Genomic DNA, 16924 nt, shown 5'->3' with positions numbered 1-16924 from the left:
GCACACGCACACTTATTTGCACCCAGCTCGAACGCGCCCACACTTTATTTTGGCCTTCGAGGGGTTTCCTTTCAAGTGTTTTATTAAGATGAAGGTTTTTATTTCGGTTCCATTTTTATTTTTGTTCTGATCAGGAACTCTGAATGTGACTTTACAATTTTACATATTTTGTGTCATTTAGTTCAACTAGAAAACTATGAATATAGTACACCAGCAACATTCCATTTGATTTTGTATATCATTACACTAGATATTTATTCCTTTATTTTCAGAATTATTTAAACAAAATTACCGTTGGATGCCGTCGCATTTATTTCTAAATTGTTATTTTGTGACGATTTACTGTGCGTGCTTATTTTTATCTTTTATCTATTATATTCCGGGGGGCAAGAGGTTGTTTCACTCGATTCAATACTTGATGTTTCAAATTTTGTGTGCGTTCAAAAGTTAAAGTCTCTTATTTTTCTTTAGAAAAAAGTATAAGACAATGAAAGTGCATTCAAACTTTCGCAATTCATCATCCCCAAATCATTCAACACATTCACCGACATACGTCTCAATTGATTGCGATATTTTTCAAATTAGGAGGGTAAGCTTCTTCACAGTCTGCTTCTAATGACAGTGTGAATAAAGCCATCTAGCACCACTTAGGTACTAGTTAATTCAGCCTAATTGAACATGACGATACCAAACGGTAATACATGCATTGATACCGTGTTCACACTATATTGCGACAATTAGGTGAAATAAGTTACGGCATGCAGGTTTGCCGATGTTTCGCACGTCATTACTGCTATTTCTCGATAGTATATTTCGTTTGAACACTTCAATGCTACAATTAATCATTACTTAGTCTACCCCCATCCCCCCCCAAAAAAAAAAAAAACACAAAATATATAAATGGTTAGTAATATTACGTCGAATTAGTCGGGTATTAAGTGTGCTTTAATACAGTAGTGTCCTAGACCAAACTTCGCACAGGGCTAATTTTGTTACACTCTTAAACAAATCCGTCAAAATGACTAAACAATTAGTCAGCTGGGTGCAACTGATATGCTAGTCACATTTTTGACATATAGGCCTATTCTAGTTAGAAATAACTCTGTTCTGGTAAAATACAACAAATTGTCAAATATGACTAGAATAACAGTTGCATCCATCTGACCCTATTAACTAGTCATTTTTTACTGATTTGTTTTTTAGAGTGTAAGGGCCATACCATCACCCCTCCCCAAGGCGATCAATTGTATTATTCGAATTATCACATATGCTGTCGATTGTTTTTTTTTCTTCCGTCAGTAGAATAGTTTTGTACTACATTTTCCTTAAACAACATCATCTTAATCTCAATTACGTACATCCCATTATTTCATAAATCGTGGCTCAGACACGAGCGAACCTTGGCAAGCAGGTGAATTCTTACCGATGTGAAAGAGGCCGATGTATGACAAGCACATGTTGGAAAACGTACCTGTGACCTCGCTTTCAACTTGATTCCATCATGTCGATGGAGATTCCCCCTCTACCTCCCCTCTTATTTTTCTTCGCTACCACTAATGGCCCACTAAGGCTTTCGATTGATCATTAGGAGAATTGTTGACAGCTTTCCAAGCAACACATGCTCGCCAGCGTCACGATCTTCACTCGTTCCCTGTCTTGTCGAGGCATCGTCAACCTTCTTCAGCAGAGCGCGTCTATCCATGGATTTTCGAGGATGATGACCAGATGAGGAAAATTGCGATGACCAGGCGTTTCTAGCAAAGGACAGGCTGACAGGGGGCTGACAGGTCACCCCTTCTCCATCCCCCCAAAAAGGGGAACATCTTCAGTGATACATGATTCTAAATGCGAAATACTTCCTTTCAGAATAACGGGCCTGTGCTAGCATTTGATAAGAAAATTTCAATAGCAGGTCTTCATTTAAACAAAATTAAGACATTCATGGCGCCCGAGAAAATTTTGGTTAGGATCTATGAACAAAAAATGTGCATCATATTAAGTAAAATTATAATCCATGGGTATTATTAATACAAAAAGAAAACGAAAAAAAAGAACTGTGGGCGGATTGTGGCATTAAATTAATTACCAAATTGTAACCTCCTCCCTTTCAAATTCTACCATCGTGCATTCCCCTGTCCATTGAGGGTATCTAATAATGATACACAATAACACAAAATTTCGAGTGAGAAAAGCTTAGGTTTTAGGAAAACAAAGCCTTTGTTTTTATCATCAACAACAAAAAAAGAAGAAGAAAGATAAGAAAAGGAAAGCGGGGGATTTTGAACTGTGATACTATTTTTTTATTACAAAATTAAATTTCAATTTTAAAAGACCAGTGCTTACCGCACCGAAACGTTGTTGGCGTTCCATTAAAAGTGCATGACACATTTTAGGTACATCCTAAGACCTATTTACAACCTTTAATACCTTGACAATTTATATGTATATTGTTAAAGAAATAATATTTGTTTTGTATGGTATTTTAAGGTACACTGTCTGTCATCACACACTGGTTCGTATGAGGGCTGGGCGCCCTTATTTGCTAGAGCTCCTGTAAGTTGTCCGTGAAAGGGGCAGCAAGCAAAGGGCACCAGGCCCCACCAGGATGTAGCTGGGAATTCCAGTGGCGATGATGCAGGACGGTACTTGTAGTGATTTAAGATTTCTTTGTCGATTTTATTTATATCTAAACTCCTAAAAAAAAGTTTAGATATCTGAGTTTGGCCATCAATTTCTCCGAACTCCCAATTTTACACAATGCACATTTGATATCATTCAAAAAGATCATTTAATTCTCTTTAAGATGATACCCTACATTATATGATTATGGTTCACATGGAGGTGCAGTGCCTTGAAATGTGGGGCAACGTCAATTTTTTTTCCGAAAGTTGTAAAATGACACAATATTGAAAGACACTGTTCATTTTTTCCCCCTTGGTGATGAGTGAGTTTCTCAGTGTTTTGTTTTGTTTTCATGAACCTTAACATAAACATTAACATGGAATAAAACACACATCTGCACAACCAAACACATAACAAACAAACAAACATGCATGGGAATTTCAAACCATGTTATCTCAAAGATATCCATATCAATGTTAATGTGAAAGTGCATGAAAACAAAAGAAACCGCTGAGAACACACTCATCACCAAGGAAAAAAGAACAATGACCGTCAATATTTCATTTTGCAACTTTTGAATTTTGAATTTGCCCCACATTTCAAGGCACTGCACCTCCATGTCAGCCATAATCGTATCATGTAGGATATCGTTTTAAAGAAAATTAAACGATCTACATGTATTCATTGATATCAATCACACATTAATAGTCACTAAAACCGAGGAGAGATTATCGATCAAAATCAGATTTCCAAACTTTTGAGGCGTTTATAATTTATAGCTGTCTATGTATATACATATATATATATATATATATATATATATATATATATATATATATATATATATATACACATACTTATATATATGTATATAATGACTATACGAAACTGCAGTTATCATGTATATGTATATATATATATATATATATATATATGATATTTGTATCCAAACGAACTGTTATTGCGCTAGCGCCTTGAGCGTCTCTGGAGGGTGTGTGCGCTCAATATGATAATATGATATTACTATTATTATCATAGTGCGCTTACAGAGGCTCCGTTTCAATCGGTAATGTGGCAGCGATGCCTAATGTTACCACGATGTATTACTGACAAATTGAAATAAATGTTTTGACTTTACAATCCAAAAGATGTGACTGGGCTTACCGTTAGCAATCAGTTAGGCTAACAACGTTTCTGAGCGGCCGGCATTAGGCGCTAAGCAGTAAACCCTGTCACATCTTTGGGATTGTGAAGTAATAATATTTATTTAAATGTGTAAGTAATGTATCGTTTTAACATTAGCCATCGCTGCCACATTACCTGTTGTAGCAGGGCCTCTGTTAGCGCGATGTTATAGCGCTAACAACGTTTCCGTGCGATCCCTACAGATTTTTTCGCTCGATTGCGAAATTATAGAAAGATTGTCAGACACGCCGTGCTTTTCCTCCATCACTGTTGACACATTAGATTGAGTTAAAAAGAAGACGAACTTGGCGCCATTTTCTTCAGACTAGTTTATTCCTTATTCTCTTTGAAATCTGTTTCACTGTTATACTGTTAAAATGCATTCATAGAAATGAATCAAACATAAAACATAGGAAACCAAATGACCCCACAAATGTGGTAGGACACTACAAATTCAAAGAGAAACAAGAGTAAGAATAGTTCAGACGTCATTCTGCCTCGTGCTAGGTGGTTCTATATAACAGACATGATAGTATACACATAGGCCCTACACATATTTGGAACCGTATAATAATTTCGCAATGAATAGGTCAAGTTTTTTTATTCGTTCTCTCATATTACTCCTCCTTTCTTCTCACTCCTGCACCGTTTTAACGAATCTGTTGTTCCCCTAGTGGAAGGGGGAAGGCGTGGCGCCACCATGCTCCAAGTGTATGCTAAAGTGACAACGCCGAACGACACGCATATGGGGACGCACGGATATAGGCCTAGCTACCAATTTTTGTGAAAAAAGTATTTATGTGACTTTCCATCCAATTCACAATCATTTACCATGTTTACGCGACGGCACGAGTGTAGACATTCAAAGGTCGTCCTCCTTATTTTTTTTTATTGTTAAACGATCCGACTGTTTTGCAGTTGTTTCTTGCCTTGTCATATCTTATTCATGTTAGATGTTTTTATGTCAGCAGCATGGCCCCTCGTTGATTAATATTAATATGAATATAGATACATGACATCGAGGGACTTGATATAAGTGGAGGCACACATACTATCTAATATCGGATTATACGTCTCTCTCTAAAAAAAGATGACAAGCAAAAAAAAAAGTCATTGCTCTATTTCACTGTAAAAATGCTGTTTATTCATTTATTTTTTTTTTTGGGGGGGTTAATTCAATTGTTTGATCCTGTCACTCAACTATTGATTAGAGTTATAAACAAGTTGAGTTAAAGGTTTAGACAATCTCAAAAAGGTCTATACAACATGTTATTAAAGTGACGTGCATTAACAACGTACTGAAAACTTTTAACAGCGTTTTTTTTTTTTTTTTTTTTACATTGAATTGGGGTGCACCATTATATTTTATAAACTGTAATACCTTGGTCACATTTGCTCAACGGCAGCCGTAGAGCAAACCACATATATGTAGTTGGTACAAAAAATGATTAAAAACGACTTTTTTAGACTCGCCGTACGGCCGCCGTAGAGCAAATGTGACCATGGTATAAGGGGCGCGCCATCACCTGGATCCGCGCCTGGTTACGAAATTTTGATTAAAGGAAGTTAAATTCAACATTATTTTCAGGCATATACCAAACTATGATATTTATGATGGTGTTCAATGAACACTTCATGAAGGAAATGAATAGAGGATATATACACCCTCGCTATGTGCCTCTCACAAATTAGCATTCAACAAATGTCACGACATGTTAACCTTACCATGCCAATCTGAATTATCTCTAACTCATCAATAAACCTTTAACTTTGGACAAATTCTTCCTTGATTTTCCTTTAGTTTTGGAAGAGCGCCTGGGTTACCATGGTTTTCTGTTAGTATTGGACGATGGAAATTCATATTGCCAGCTTGTTCGAATTTGAGTGCTTGCGGAGGAAAATGAGGGCAACCGGAAATGGACCTATCGTGAGAACATTATTATATTTATCGGATTCCCTCTGTTGACCCAATAAAATCAGGCGCAATCGGATCAAAATTACCATGGAAACGAGTTATTAACCTAATTCAAAAGTCTGGGAGATATAGATCAGATGCGGTAATAGGATTAAAATGTTGAGCAGGAACGATTTGTACAGGGGTATGCGAACACATTTTGAGATATATAATATAATATATATATATATAAAAAACACTGTCCTTTTTAAAAGAGAGTCTGAATTATATCGGTAACCCCAAACTTAGATGAAATTATTGATCGAAAATTTTCTTCTCCAATATCGGATGGATTATGTTTGATAAATATACCTAATTGAAGGATAGTACACTACAAAAACTTCGGTGTTGATAAACTAATTGGTGTTGTATAAACACATATCTGGCGTTAGACCAAACCCAAACTGGTGTTGTTTAACACTTATCTGTTGTGAACAGATATAGATTCCGGGCTGGTGTTAAATCAACACCGGAGTTTTTGCAGTGTATCTACGTTCTCAAAGGTTGTGCAAACGTTAAAAAAAATCTTAAATATTCTCTAGAGAGAGAGAGAGAGAGGGGGGGGGGGATAAATTAGTGCATACAATATTGGATACACGTTCATTTTCTCTCATCTAAATCTCGGAGGTTTAACAACTTCGGGTTCTTCTCGGACTTGTCGTTTTGGGTTTGCCGTGAGCACATCGAGTTTACCCTAGAATTAAAGGTCAACTGAATCATTTAGCTAATATTTGAATAAGCATACCTCAACCCTTAAACGTATGCTCTTCCCTTCATTCTCCCTCTCCCTATCATTTGAAAACCACAACATAACCGGATAAGCCAATATAACTATTAGTATATTAGCTCATTGGGCATGGGATTGCCAACTTTGACAGAAGAAAATTGATCTGCAACTGAGTCAGCTGTTCCTCCATTAACAGATAATGATCTAAACCTTAAGTCAATTTTAGATGCAAAACCAAGAATGGACTGGAGAGAGATAGAGAGAAGTTTAAATCCATATTGCCTCTGAATGCATTAATATTATTCTCTACAATTCAAAATGGCAAAATGGAATGGAACATCAACAGATATAAATATATATATATATATAAAGGCTTGAAAATGTTACGACTGACTAAATTCCCTTTTTGCCATGCTGTAACCGAAGAAGTATGTATTTTTTATTAATTTCATTTTTCTTTATTCTTTTTCTGTTTGGATTTACTTTCAATTCAATTTTCTACTTTTTATTTATACTTATTCCAAGTATAATTATTTCAATTTAAGTCAATTAAATCAATTAATAAATTTGTTTTATTCATTCATTCATTTTTCATTTATTCATTGTTTTTTCATTTATTCAATGTTTATTCATTTATTCTATTCATTTATTTATTCATTTTATTTATTTTATTGTTTTTTATTTATTATTATTATTTTTTTTGGGGGGGAGGGGGCTATTTTGAGGACCGAAAGATAAGTCATATGTATCGAAAACTTTCGCTGAATAATGAGACATTTTGACAGCTGCGACCAGTATGAATATTGCATTTATTTCGCTACTGGAATTTGCTTAAGAAATCGGTAAGCAGGTGATGAGATTTAAGTAACAAAGGAATAAAAAGTATCCACATTGAAAATCCCTATTCAACAAAACTTCCCGAATGGATTCATAATGTAAATATATATTTACCACGTTCCTTTCTTTAAGTAGTCGATACACTTGACCAATATATAACCCCAAAATAATCCTTGACCCATAACTTCAGGCAGACCTGTTTTTCATTGTCAAAATCTAAATTAATTATATCATAGATATAGCGTGATAAAACTGCGACCAGTCAATCATTTTAGAATGTGACGATGTTTGCGCAAAGTCATGGCAGACAGGGTATTCAATAAAATTACATGTTCGAGATTGAATTTCATACTGCTCCCTTGTAAAGCGTTAAGAGTAGTAGTACGTCATAAAGTATGAATTAACATGGGGCGAATGTTATATATATGAAATTATTTTAATACAGAATTTTCTGGTGATATTAATTGGTAATTATCTTATTTCAAATTTTACATTTATACGGAATGTGTTTTTTTTAACCATTTACCGGACGAATAATGTTCACATATTTTGACACTTGTATGGTTTTCTTATATGGTTTCCATGATAATGATACTAATTAATGAGAAAAAACACAAAAGAGTGAACATTGAAAAGTGACAACTTTACTTTTCAATAATCCGCACTCATGCACGTAACGATTCTATTTTTACACTCCCATATCACATATCAGTCAATATGTTACTGCTTTATTCTGCTCATAGCCCTCTGTTACGTCATTTACATGATTTACACAAACTCACTTTGCGTTATACCCAATGAATAAGTTGATGGAACTGTATTGCGGTTTTCTGTTTCGTAAAGAACGTCACTACGAGTTCATTACACACCGTGTAGCTGCAATATCATTGCATTGACAGGGTAGGGAATTCTTATTCCCGAATCAGACTAAATCAAGTTCCATGTCCCCTCTAGGACTTGTCCAAATTAAAAGTCATGTGGTATAATTAAACCATTACCTTGGCCCGATCAAATACAGGCTTACGACTTGGCAGAAGACCTCTGAATAGCTCTCAAAAACTGACAATATTTGGCACATCTATAGCGCTTCCAAGGCCGCAATGAAAGCTGTTTTCATCATTTTAATTCGTCTTACAGACGATGGAAAGTAAAATATTAGCTAATCTTTGTCGTGTTACAGGAAAGGCACCACCCTTTGTTTCCCATTTCAGTCTATGAAATGAAGAAATGTCCGCGAAAATAAGCTAATACGGTGAACCAACGCTTTTTAGAGGTCTAAGAGTTCATTTCCAATCACGTTGTAAAATTCCTCAGAGATATTGGTTGATAGTGACCAACTTATTTAAACACCTAGTCCATTCAACCAAAAGTTGATTTTGCTATACGTAAAGTGCATAAAACTGAAAGAGTAATATAAATCGAATGTAAATTAAAGAAATTACGACATTTTCCATATTTCGTAATTATATGATATATTTGGCATATCATTATTTTTTTTGCACGTTGCTCGGGTAATCTTCAATACTTAATACTATGATAATAGTAAATGAATAATCATCCATGCATACACATCCAAACATTGGCAATATTAAGGAAAAATATATTTTTATGACAGGATGCCACCTATCCAATGCGGACTAGCGTGAATACCAGGTTAAGTTTAAATGCTTTGAATGCGATTTTCGGTAAATACGCGAAGAAAAATGCGCAGTAAATTTTCATGTGAACACAATTGAGAGGCGGTTGAAATAACCGATGATCTAAAGATTCAATACCAGAGTTCGGGAAGATTAGTCGGCTCCTACGACTGCGCTTTCCCCGTGCAAGGCGTCTGTGTTAATTCTATGCGCGCAGAAAACATTACAGAAAAGGATTTTCATAAATTTCGTTTTTTATCATCTGGTGTTTCAGGTTTAATCTGTAATATAAAAAAGTTTTTACAGCTTTCCGCATTCAAACCTCCCTTGATATCTCTTAATGCTTTATTAAACATGAAAGGCTGATCTTGGAAACGGGGCGCCCGGACGGGGCGCCGGCGGGAAGGAGAGGGGCCCTGATGGCAGACACGGGCGAAGCTTACTAGCTGGCAGCGCACGGTCGAGCAATACGATATGTAATGCATGACATATCAAAGATCACGTTCCGATTATTTTTATTTTTTTCATCTTTCACGCAAATAAAAAAATGAGAGTATTAGTTAACATTTTATACTGCATTTTTAGGTTTTTAAAAGTCGCGCTAGTCTTTCAAATATCTGGATACAACATGATTATTGCAGATTTTCATTATTTTTTTATATTCTACATGTTTTAAATAAGCTAATAGTGCAAAAATTACAAACCAATTTCCTATAATTTTGCATTTCCTTTTGACCTTTCATCCTTTGAGAAGGGCAAAAGTTATACCCTAACGTCCTCGGGACCTGTAAAGTAATCGAACGACCACCAAAAGAACAAAACATGTTAAATGGAGCTCGTCCTTATAGTTATGAAATATCATGTGAGAAAAAGAGCATAACGGCGATCGAAATATATAGCCTCAAAAGGCTTAGAAATGACGGATTAATTAACCTCGACCCACCCATATCCTTTGGTGTACTTTTATTGAGGTCTGTTATTAGAGTATGGCAATTCTATGGAAACATCCATCATATTCATCCGTTCTAAGAGAAGCTTCTGGGTCAGTATTCGGCTGCATCCCCTTTATTATTCGTGGAAACATGTAAGGCGAAATGGGCGTAATTTCTATTTTCTTTTAATGTTCAGCGTGATCAGATACATTAATTATCAGTTAAATTAATTTAATTTCAGTAAGGCTATTAGCATCTTTTCCAAGGATATCTGCTCTTGCGACCTCAGAATTGGAAGAAGCAAATGTGTCTTTCCCTCAAAGAAGGCCTAAGTATATATTTGTTTTTAAATTCAGGTACATCATTTGAAATAGGTCCAAAAGGATCTTCTTTCTGTCAAAAGTGTAAAGGTTTTTGTAAGGGATTCATCAAAGACAACATCGCCATGGCCATCGACGTCCACGATGTCTTTATCACCTTCATCGTTAAGCAAGAAATAAGGACACGCCTTCTCTTAAAATGATGTTTCCAAAATGTCCCCACCTCGAAATCTTTCAGGAAAACAACTCAGCGTGTACAGAATAATCTTTAGTATAAGAGTCAACTCAAGATATCAATGTTCTGCGTTGTTCAGTCACTGGACCATCAGGCATGCATGGTACGAACACCATTGGACAGTAACCCTTGTTCTACAGCCGAAATGTCAACAATAACAATGGCGCCAAATGTAATAAGACATCATTCCATTTAAACACAAACATTCATTTCTGAGATAAAAATAGCCAAACAATTTGGGGGCCTATTAATCGACCGTGCCCACCTCAATCAATCGCGTGACAATGTGATTTTGCAATAGGGATGATAAGATTAGTTGAAATTGATTTTCCGATTGATTTCACCTGATGCTTGTCGCAGGGCCAGGGTTTTGCCATAAAAGAAGTCCGTCGATGATTGTTCTCTAATGTGTATAATGGCGTTGAGATGAAATAATCACTACCCTGACCCTGGAGCGACCTCCAGCCGTAGGTCAGTCAAGCATGCGAGGGTAGAAAGTCACCACAAAACCAAAGGCGATTAACATTGGGTATAGTGTTATGGCGTCACTTGTCTTTCTCTTGTAAGGTTTCGTCGCAAAATTGTAAGAATTTTCATAAACGTTCTGGAGCTATGAAATTGATCCTTTAATAGACGAAGGGGGGCTCGTGGCCTTTTTCATAGACCAACACCATGAGTTTCAACCGTGAGCTTCAGAATGATAGAATTTTTCTACTCTGATTCAGAAGACCTGCCTTTTCTTTAACCTCTCCAGCCCAACGCAAATCATGGTCATCAATTTATTTGCCAACTCAACTGAATGCCCTCCAGGGATGGATGAAAAGAAAGAGAATTGGAGAGGAATAACTTTCCGTGGACAAGGCAGGGGCTGTGCTGCGGATGTAAGGGGGGGGGGGGGCTGGCAGGTGCAAGCGCCCCATGAATAGTTTTGTTTGTTTTTATTTCCGGATTTTATGACATATACAACTTTACAACCAACGTAATGTAGATATGAAATAACAAAATGAAAACAATATTTCGAAAACTTATTTGCTTTTTAATAAGAAAAACTGGAAACCTTCTTTTGTTATTTTTCCCCAAACGATAATAATTCAAGATAAACATGAAGCAATAGCACAAATTCTAAAGCCCACAACTTTCCAGATGATCGATATCTTAAATAGAAAAGATGAAAAGAGGAATACTGAAGAGTATATCGAAAATAAAGAAAATGTTGGATAGAAGTCTAAATATCCATTCCTCTTTTATTAAGGAATAAACAAATGCTTTTTTCCCCTTTATGTCATTTTGCCACCCCCCCCCCTCTAAGTGCCCTGGCGCCGCCCCCGGTGTGGTGGAAATGCTAAACTGACTCAGTCTATTTGGACATTCTACAGAGTATTATGAGGACGGTCAAATTGCTTAGGGGAATGATCGATGGACGGGTTACACAACTGACAAACTTACTTCAACCATTTGCGAGTGAAATGCATTGTTCGTATGATTGTTTAAGACGCCAATACCATTTCTCCAGGTTGAGTGGTTTAAATTGTTTCAAGAGGCATAAGGTTATTCTGTCAAAAAATGCAGAGATTTTTATTAAAAAAATGATGGTCTGGGTTGTATTTTATATATATATATATATATATATATATATATATATATATATATATATATCTTGCAAAGAGATTGAGAGAAATACTTCTACAACTACTAGAAAATTATCAATAATAGCAATGAAAATAATAACAACAACAACAACAATAATAACAATAATAGTAATAATTATAACGATGATGATATTAATAACAATAACAACAATAATGACAACAATGACAACAGTAAAGCTAAAAAATAAGTATTATGCAGTACAATCACTTCGTGGTGATTACGTTTGTTACCCCATCTGTTTTTAAACCACTCAGTGTGAAGTAATGGAAGGTTGGTATACCTTTAAACTAATCAAATATCATCCCCGTAACTTGACAGTTCCCCATATTACATCATCTGGTCATATCCATGACGCGAGGTCTTTTATTGATTGTAGCTCGACGAGCTGCCTTTTATTGCACAGCTTCCAAAGGTTAATGCGAGTTCACGTCTGTCCGACCTTTTCAAGAAATCTTGACCACGTATCTCGATCCACCATATTTATTAAATCTCTATCAGCTACAAGGCCCAGCTGCCATGGCGTACGAGTCGGTGCAGGGATCGGTGACAAGGGAGTGTGGGGCGTCTTATGGTGAATATTGACATTCAGAGGAATACATTTAATTTAATTTCATCAGTAAATGTGTAATAGGGTTCTTAAAAGCCATGATAAAAAGAAAAAAAAACCCTCCACATTTATATCGAAACAGAAATAGAAAGAGATGAGGAGTTTGCCCTTTCATACACAGCAAAAGCTGTGGCGTTAACCGGTGTACATAGAGGACCACACAAGTCATTTTACACCGGTGTTAAAGTGGTTGTGTTAGTTTACACCTATAGGTGTTATTACAACACCTTTTTGTTGTTACATTTACAGTCTTCGGTGTTAAGTTTAATCTCTAGGGTGTAATTTTAACACCTCAGGGTGTGGTTCTCTATTAACACTAATTGGTGTCACTTTTAACACCGCAGTTTTTACAGTGTAAGCCAGAATGCGGGACATTCAAAGTTGATTAATAAATAATATTACTAGAACTCAGTTATTATGAGCCAATTATGCTAATGAAATATGTTAAGATGTATCAATGGAAACCATGCAACCAAACCTTAAGTTTGTAATCAGCAGTAGATGTAGACATAGTTTGGTTCATTGAGCATATCACGCGACACACATGCCGTGGCATGGGTACGATAATTCTTATATATATATCCTCGAGTTGGTAAAGAATTTGAAACTACAATCTGAGACCTCGAAAGAATTTTTAACCTTTACTTTACCTTACCGCAACTCTCTCTCGAAAGTATTACTAAATTACTATTGGGTATAAAGTAAAAGCAAAATTTACCAACCACTGTATAGTTTATATACCCATAAAGCTGTTCGTAAGTCACCAGCAAATTTTCGAATGCCTGGTTATCCTTTCTCGCAGTTGATGATACACACTAGATTTACATCGGTGCCGATTTATTTCATAAGAAAGGGACACCAGTCAATCGTAAAGTCGCTCGTAAGTTAAGAACAGAAAGCTTTTATGAAACACTCGTCTAAATGATTTGATACATGAACTGCTCGGGTAATAAAAGTTGAAACAAATGTTTATAAATCAATAGGGCCGAAATAATATTCGATTTCTATTCTTCAAACGGGAAAATAGTGCCTTTCTACATAATAAATCTAAGACAATGATAATAATAAGACTAATACAAAGTAATAGGGTGGTGTTTTTTGACAAAATAACTGAAATAATTATATAAATAGCTTAAAAGCCTTAGCGATAAAGACAAATTTATATTCATAATGAAACTTGATCATGAAAACATAATTGACTATTAATGAAAGCATAATTGATAATTTCTGTAAGTTCTTCAAATCGATTATAAATAAGAGGGGTGAGTTTTAACATCAAGTACATTTTTCTTTTAAATTTCATTCAAGCTATCTAAAATCCACAAAAGCCACCATCACCAAAGATTATACCTCTAACATCATACATTTATTTATTTCCTGATTTGTATTCGCTAATTAGATAAATTATGTACATTGCATTATGCTACACCTTCTTTAAATTAAATTTCAATTCGTCAATTCTCTTTGTATAGAGGATGTATATCTGTACGATAATTGGAAATCCATGTATTGATGTATTACTGATGTATACGACATACAGTTATGTTTTTGTTATGTTATCATTGTATATATTTTAAAACAAAATACCAAATTAATGAAGTTTGTTAATAAATTCAAATTATAAACAGGAGTGGCTTTATCCTATTCTATGTCTGAGCTTCAGAGAATCTGCTAGAGTTGCTTATGGGTGTGTGTGTGTGTGTCGTATTGTGCGTGCGTTTCTGTCTGTGGTGACAGTGTGCGACACACATGCAACCTCAGGGCCATCCCGGCAGATTCCATAAAAAAACAGTACTGGCAGAAAACTCGGAAATAGAATTTAGCTATGCAGTTACGCGTTTGTGTGTTTGTGTGGGTGTGTATTCGGTATCACATGTGTACTATTAGGGCTTACTTATAGGTCAAGTCCACCCCAGAAAAAACATGCATGGATTCGAATAAATAAAGAAAAATCGAACTTACATAACGCTTAGAATTTCATCAAAATCGGATGTAAAATAAGAAAATTATGACATTTTCAAGTTTTGCTTATTTTTGACAAAGCGGTGATATGCACGACTCAGTGACATACAATGAAACATACCCTCATCCTATGTCCTTCACTCACCTTTCTTTTATTTTTGTTTCAATTATACAATATTTCATTTTTATGTATACAGATTTGACAATTGGGACCAACTTGACTGAACTATATCGTATTAAACAATGGTAATTCCACAACTGACAATGAGAAATTTGAATAGTTCAGATAATAGAATACAAAAGAAATAGTGAGTGGATGACGCCATCAGTCTCCTCATCTGCATACCGAACAAGATGTGCATATTAATGTTTTGTGAAATTAAGTGAAACTTTAAAATATCATAACTTTCTTATTTTCCATCCGATTTTGATGAAATCTTCAGTGTTATGCTTGTTGGATTTTTATCTTTTTTATGCAAAGCAACTTTTTGTCGGAGTGGACATGACCTTTAATAGGCAATTTGCTCACTCTATGTTCCCAGCCATGAAAAGAATCGCAGAAATAGCCGCGCAAGCTTGCGTCGCCGAACGTCACAACTGAGAGCTTTTGTAAGCTGCATGGAGGATATACCTGAACATGCTACAGCACAACTTTTCAATTTTTCTTACACCTTCATGCCCGAGACTTTCAAATAATCCGCTTCTGCCGGTCCGAGATCCTTCGTGTTCAAGAATCTACCCTGAAGGATATTCCGTGAACACTCGGGCCGATTGAAGGATTGGCCTTACATCTTCGTATTGTGACATTTGGATGTTATTTTAGAAGAGGCGAGCGTCGAAAGGAGTATCTTTATTTTTAGTGTCGATTGTTTCCATGTCCCCGTGAGCAAGGTGAAAGAGGGGTTGAACAAGCTAAGAAAAGAGAAAAAGAGGAGAAAGAGGGGCGGCAGCTATTTTGCGCATTCCTTCCAAATTTAATAAGTCCATGGCCCGGGTCAATATGAGCCAAAATAAACCAGGGCTACGGGGGTATACGAAGCGGAGCTTTCCCGGTTGTATCATTTTCTTGGGGCACGAAAACGGGAGTGGCATAAAGGAGTAAAGGAAAAAAAACGACAGAAAGATTGTAATAACAAATGTTTAAAAAAAAATCATTTTGAATAACATCCATTAGTTATCACTGATATCCGTTCAGCCGAATACCAAATTCCTATATTATCAAGACCCTGATAATTCCTTTTCCATTCACTAAGATGAGCCCACATCCCCGACCCTATGGGGTCACCCCAAACGACATGTTCCTGTGGTCCGGAGTGATTTATAATTATACAAGCGAGAAAAATGAATTTACTTTAAAGATAAGAGGGGAGGGGGTCTTTAACAAAGTATACTGAGACTCAATACCCTGTTGTAAAGGCCTGGTCACACCACCCGGGCGTTGTTGGAGCGGTCGTGGAGCAGTAGGGAGAGAGGGTCGAATTTCGCTCACAAAATTGGGGAAAATATCGAAAACAAAAATCGGAAAAAAAAAAACAATTGAAATCGATAATGGTGAACGGTAGCGAGCGGTGATGATTTTTTTTCTCTCCGCTCCACGACCGCTCCAACAACGCTCGGGCGGTGTGACCAGGCCTTTAATGACGTAATTAGCCCAAAATTTCGACAGGGCACAACGAGGCGTATTGGGGTAAAAAGTAATAAAAAAATCGCGAGGGAGCGAAATTTGCGACCTTTCTAAAAAAAATCCATCTTTACATTATTTTCAGAAAACAATATCAAATTTTATCCTATTCCTTTTCTTGTTTGATTTTTTTTTCTTGTTTATGGAACTCTTGGGGCGTCTAATGCCTACAAGCCCCCCCCCATATGCCATGCAGTGCTAGTTTCTTAAAATGAAATTTGCAAGAGAACATAATTAGATAATACTTCGTATAACTCGCTCTGATGAAAATGATTCTTCGTATAACTCACTCTGATAAAAATGATCAGAGCGCATCTTACACCCGCGGGCTATAGGCCAATCTGTTCATTTCAATTTTAATAAAATAAAATAATTTTGAAACTACTATTCCATTTCCTCCTCTGACCTTTCCATGACATCTATGATAACGACCAAGCGAAGAATAGCTAATTATCCAATATATTTCCTTTTCTTTTGGAAATTTAGAACCGATGGGGGTCGATAATAACAAAAGTAATCATGTTTCACTGGAATTTGACCTTTCCGTAATATAAAGCCCCACGTGTGAATCTGTA

The sequence above is a fragment of the Lytechinus variegatus genome, chromosome 12 (assembly GCF_018143015.1).
Source record: "Lytechinus variegatus isolate NC3 chromosome 12, Lvar_3.0, whole genome shotgun sequence".
NCBI lineage: Eukaryota > Metazoa > Echinodermata > Echinoidea > Temnopleuroida > Toxopneustidae > Lytechinus > Lytechinus variegatus.
Note: the sequence above shows the minus strand (reverse complement) of the source record.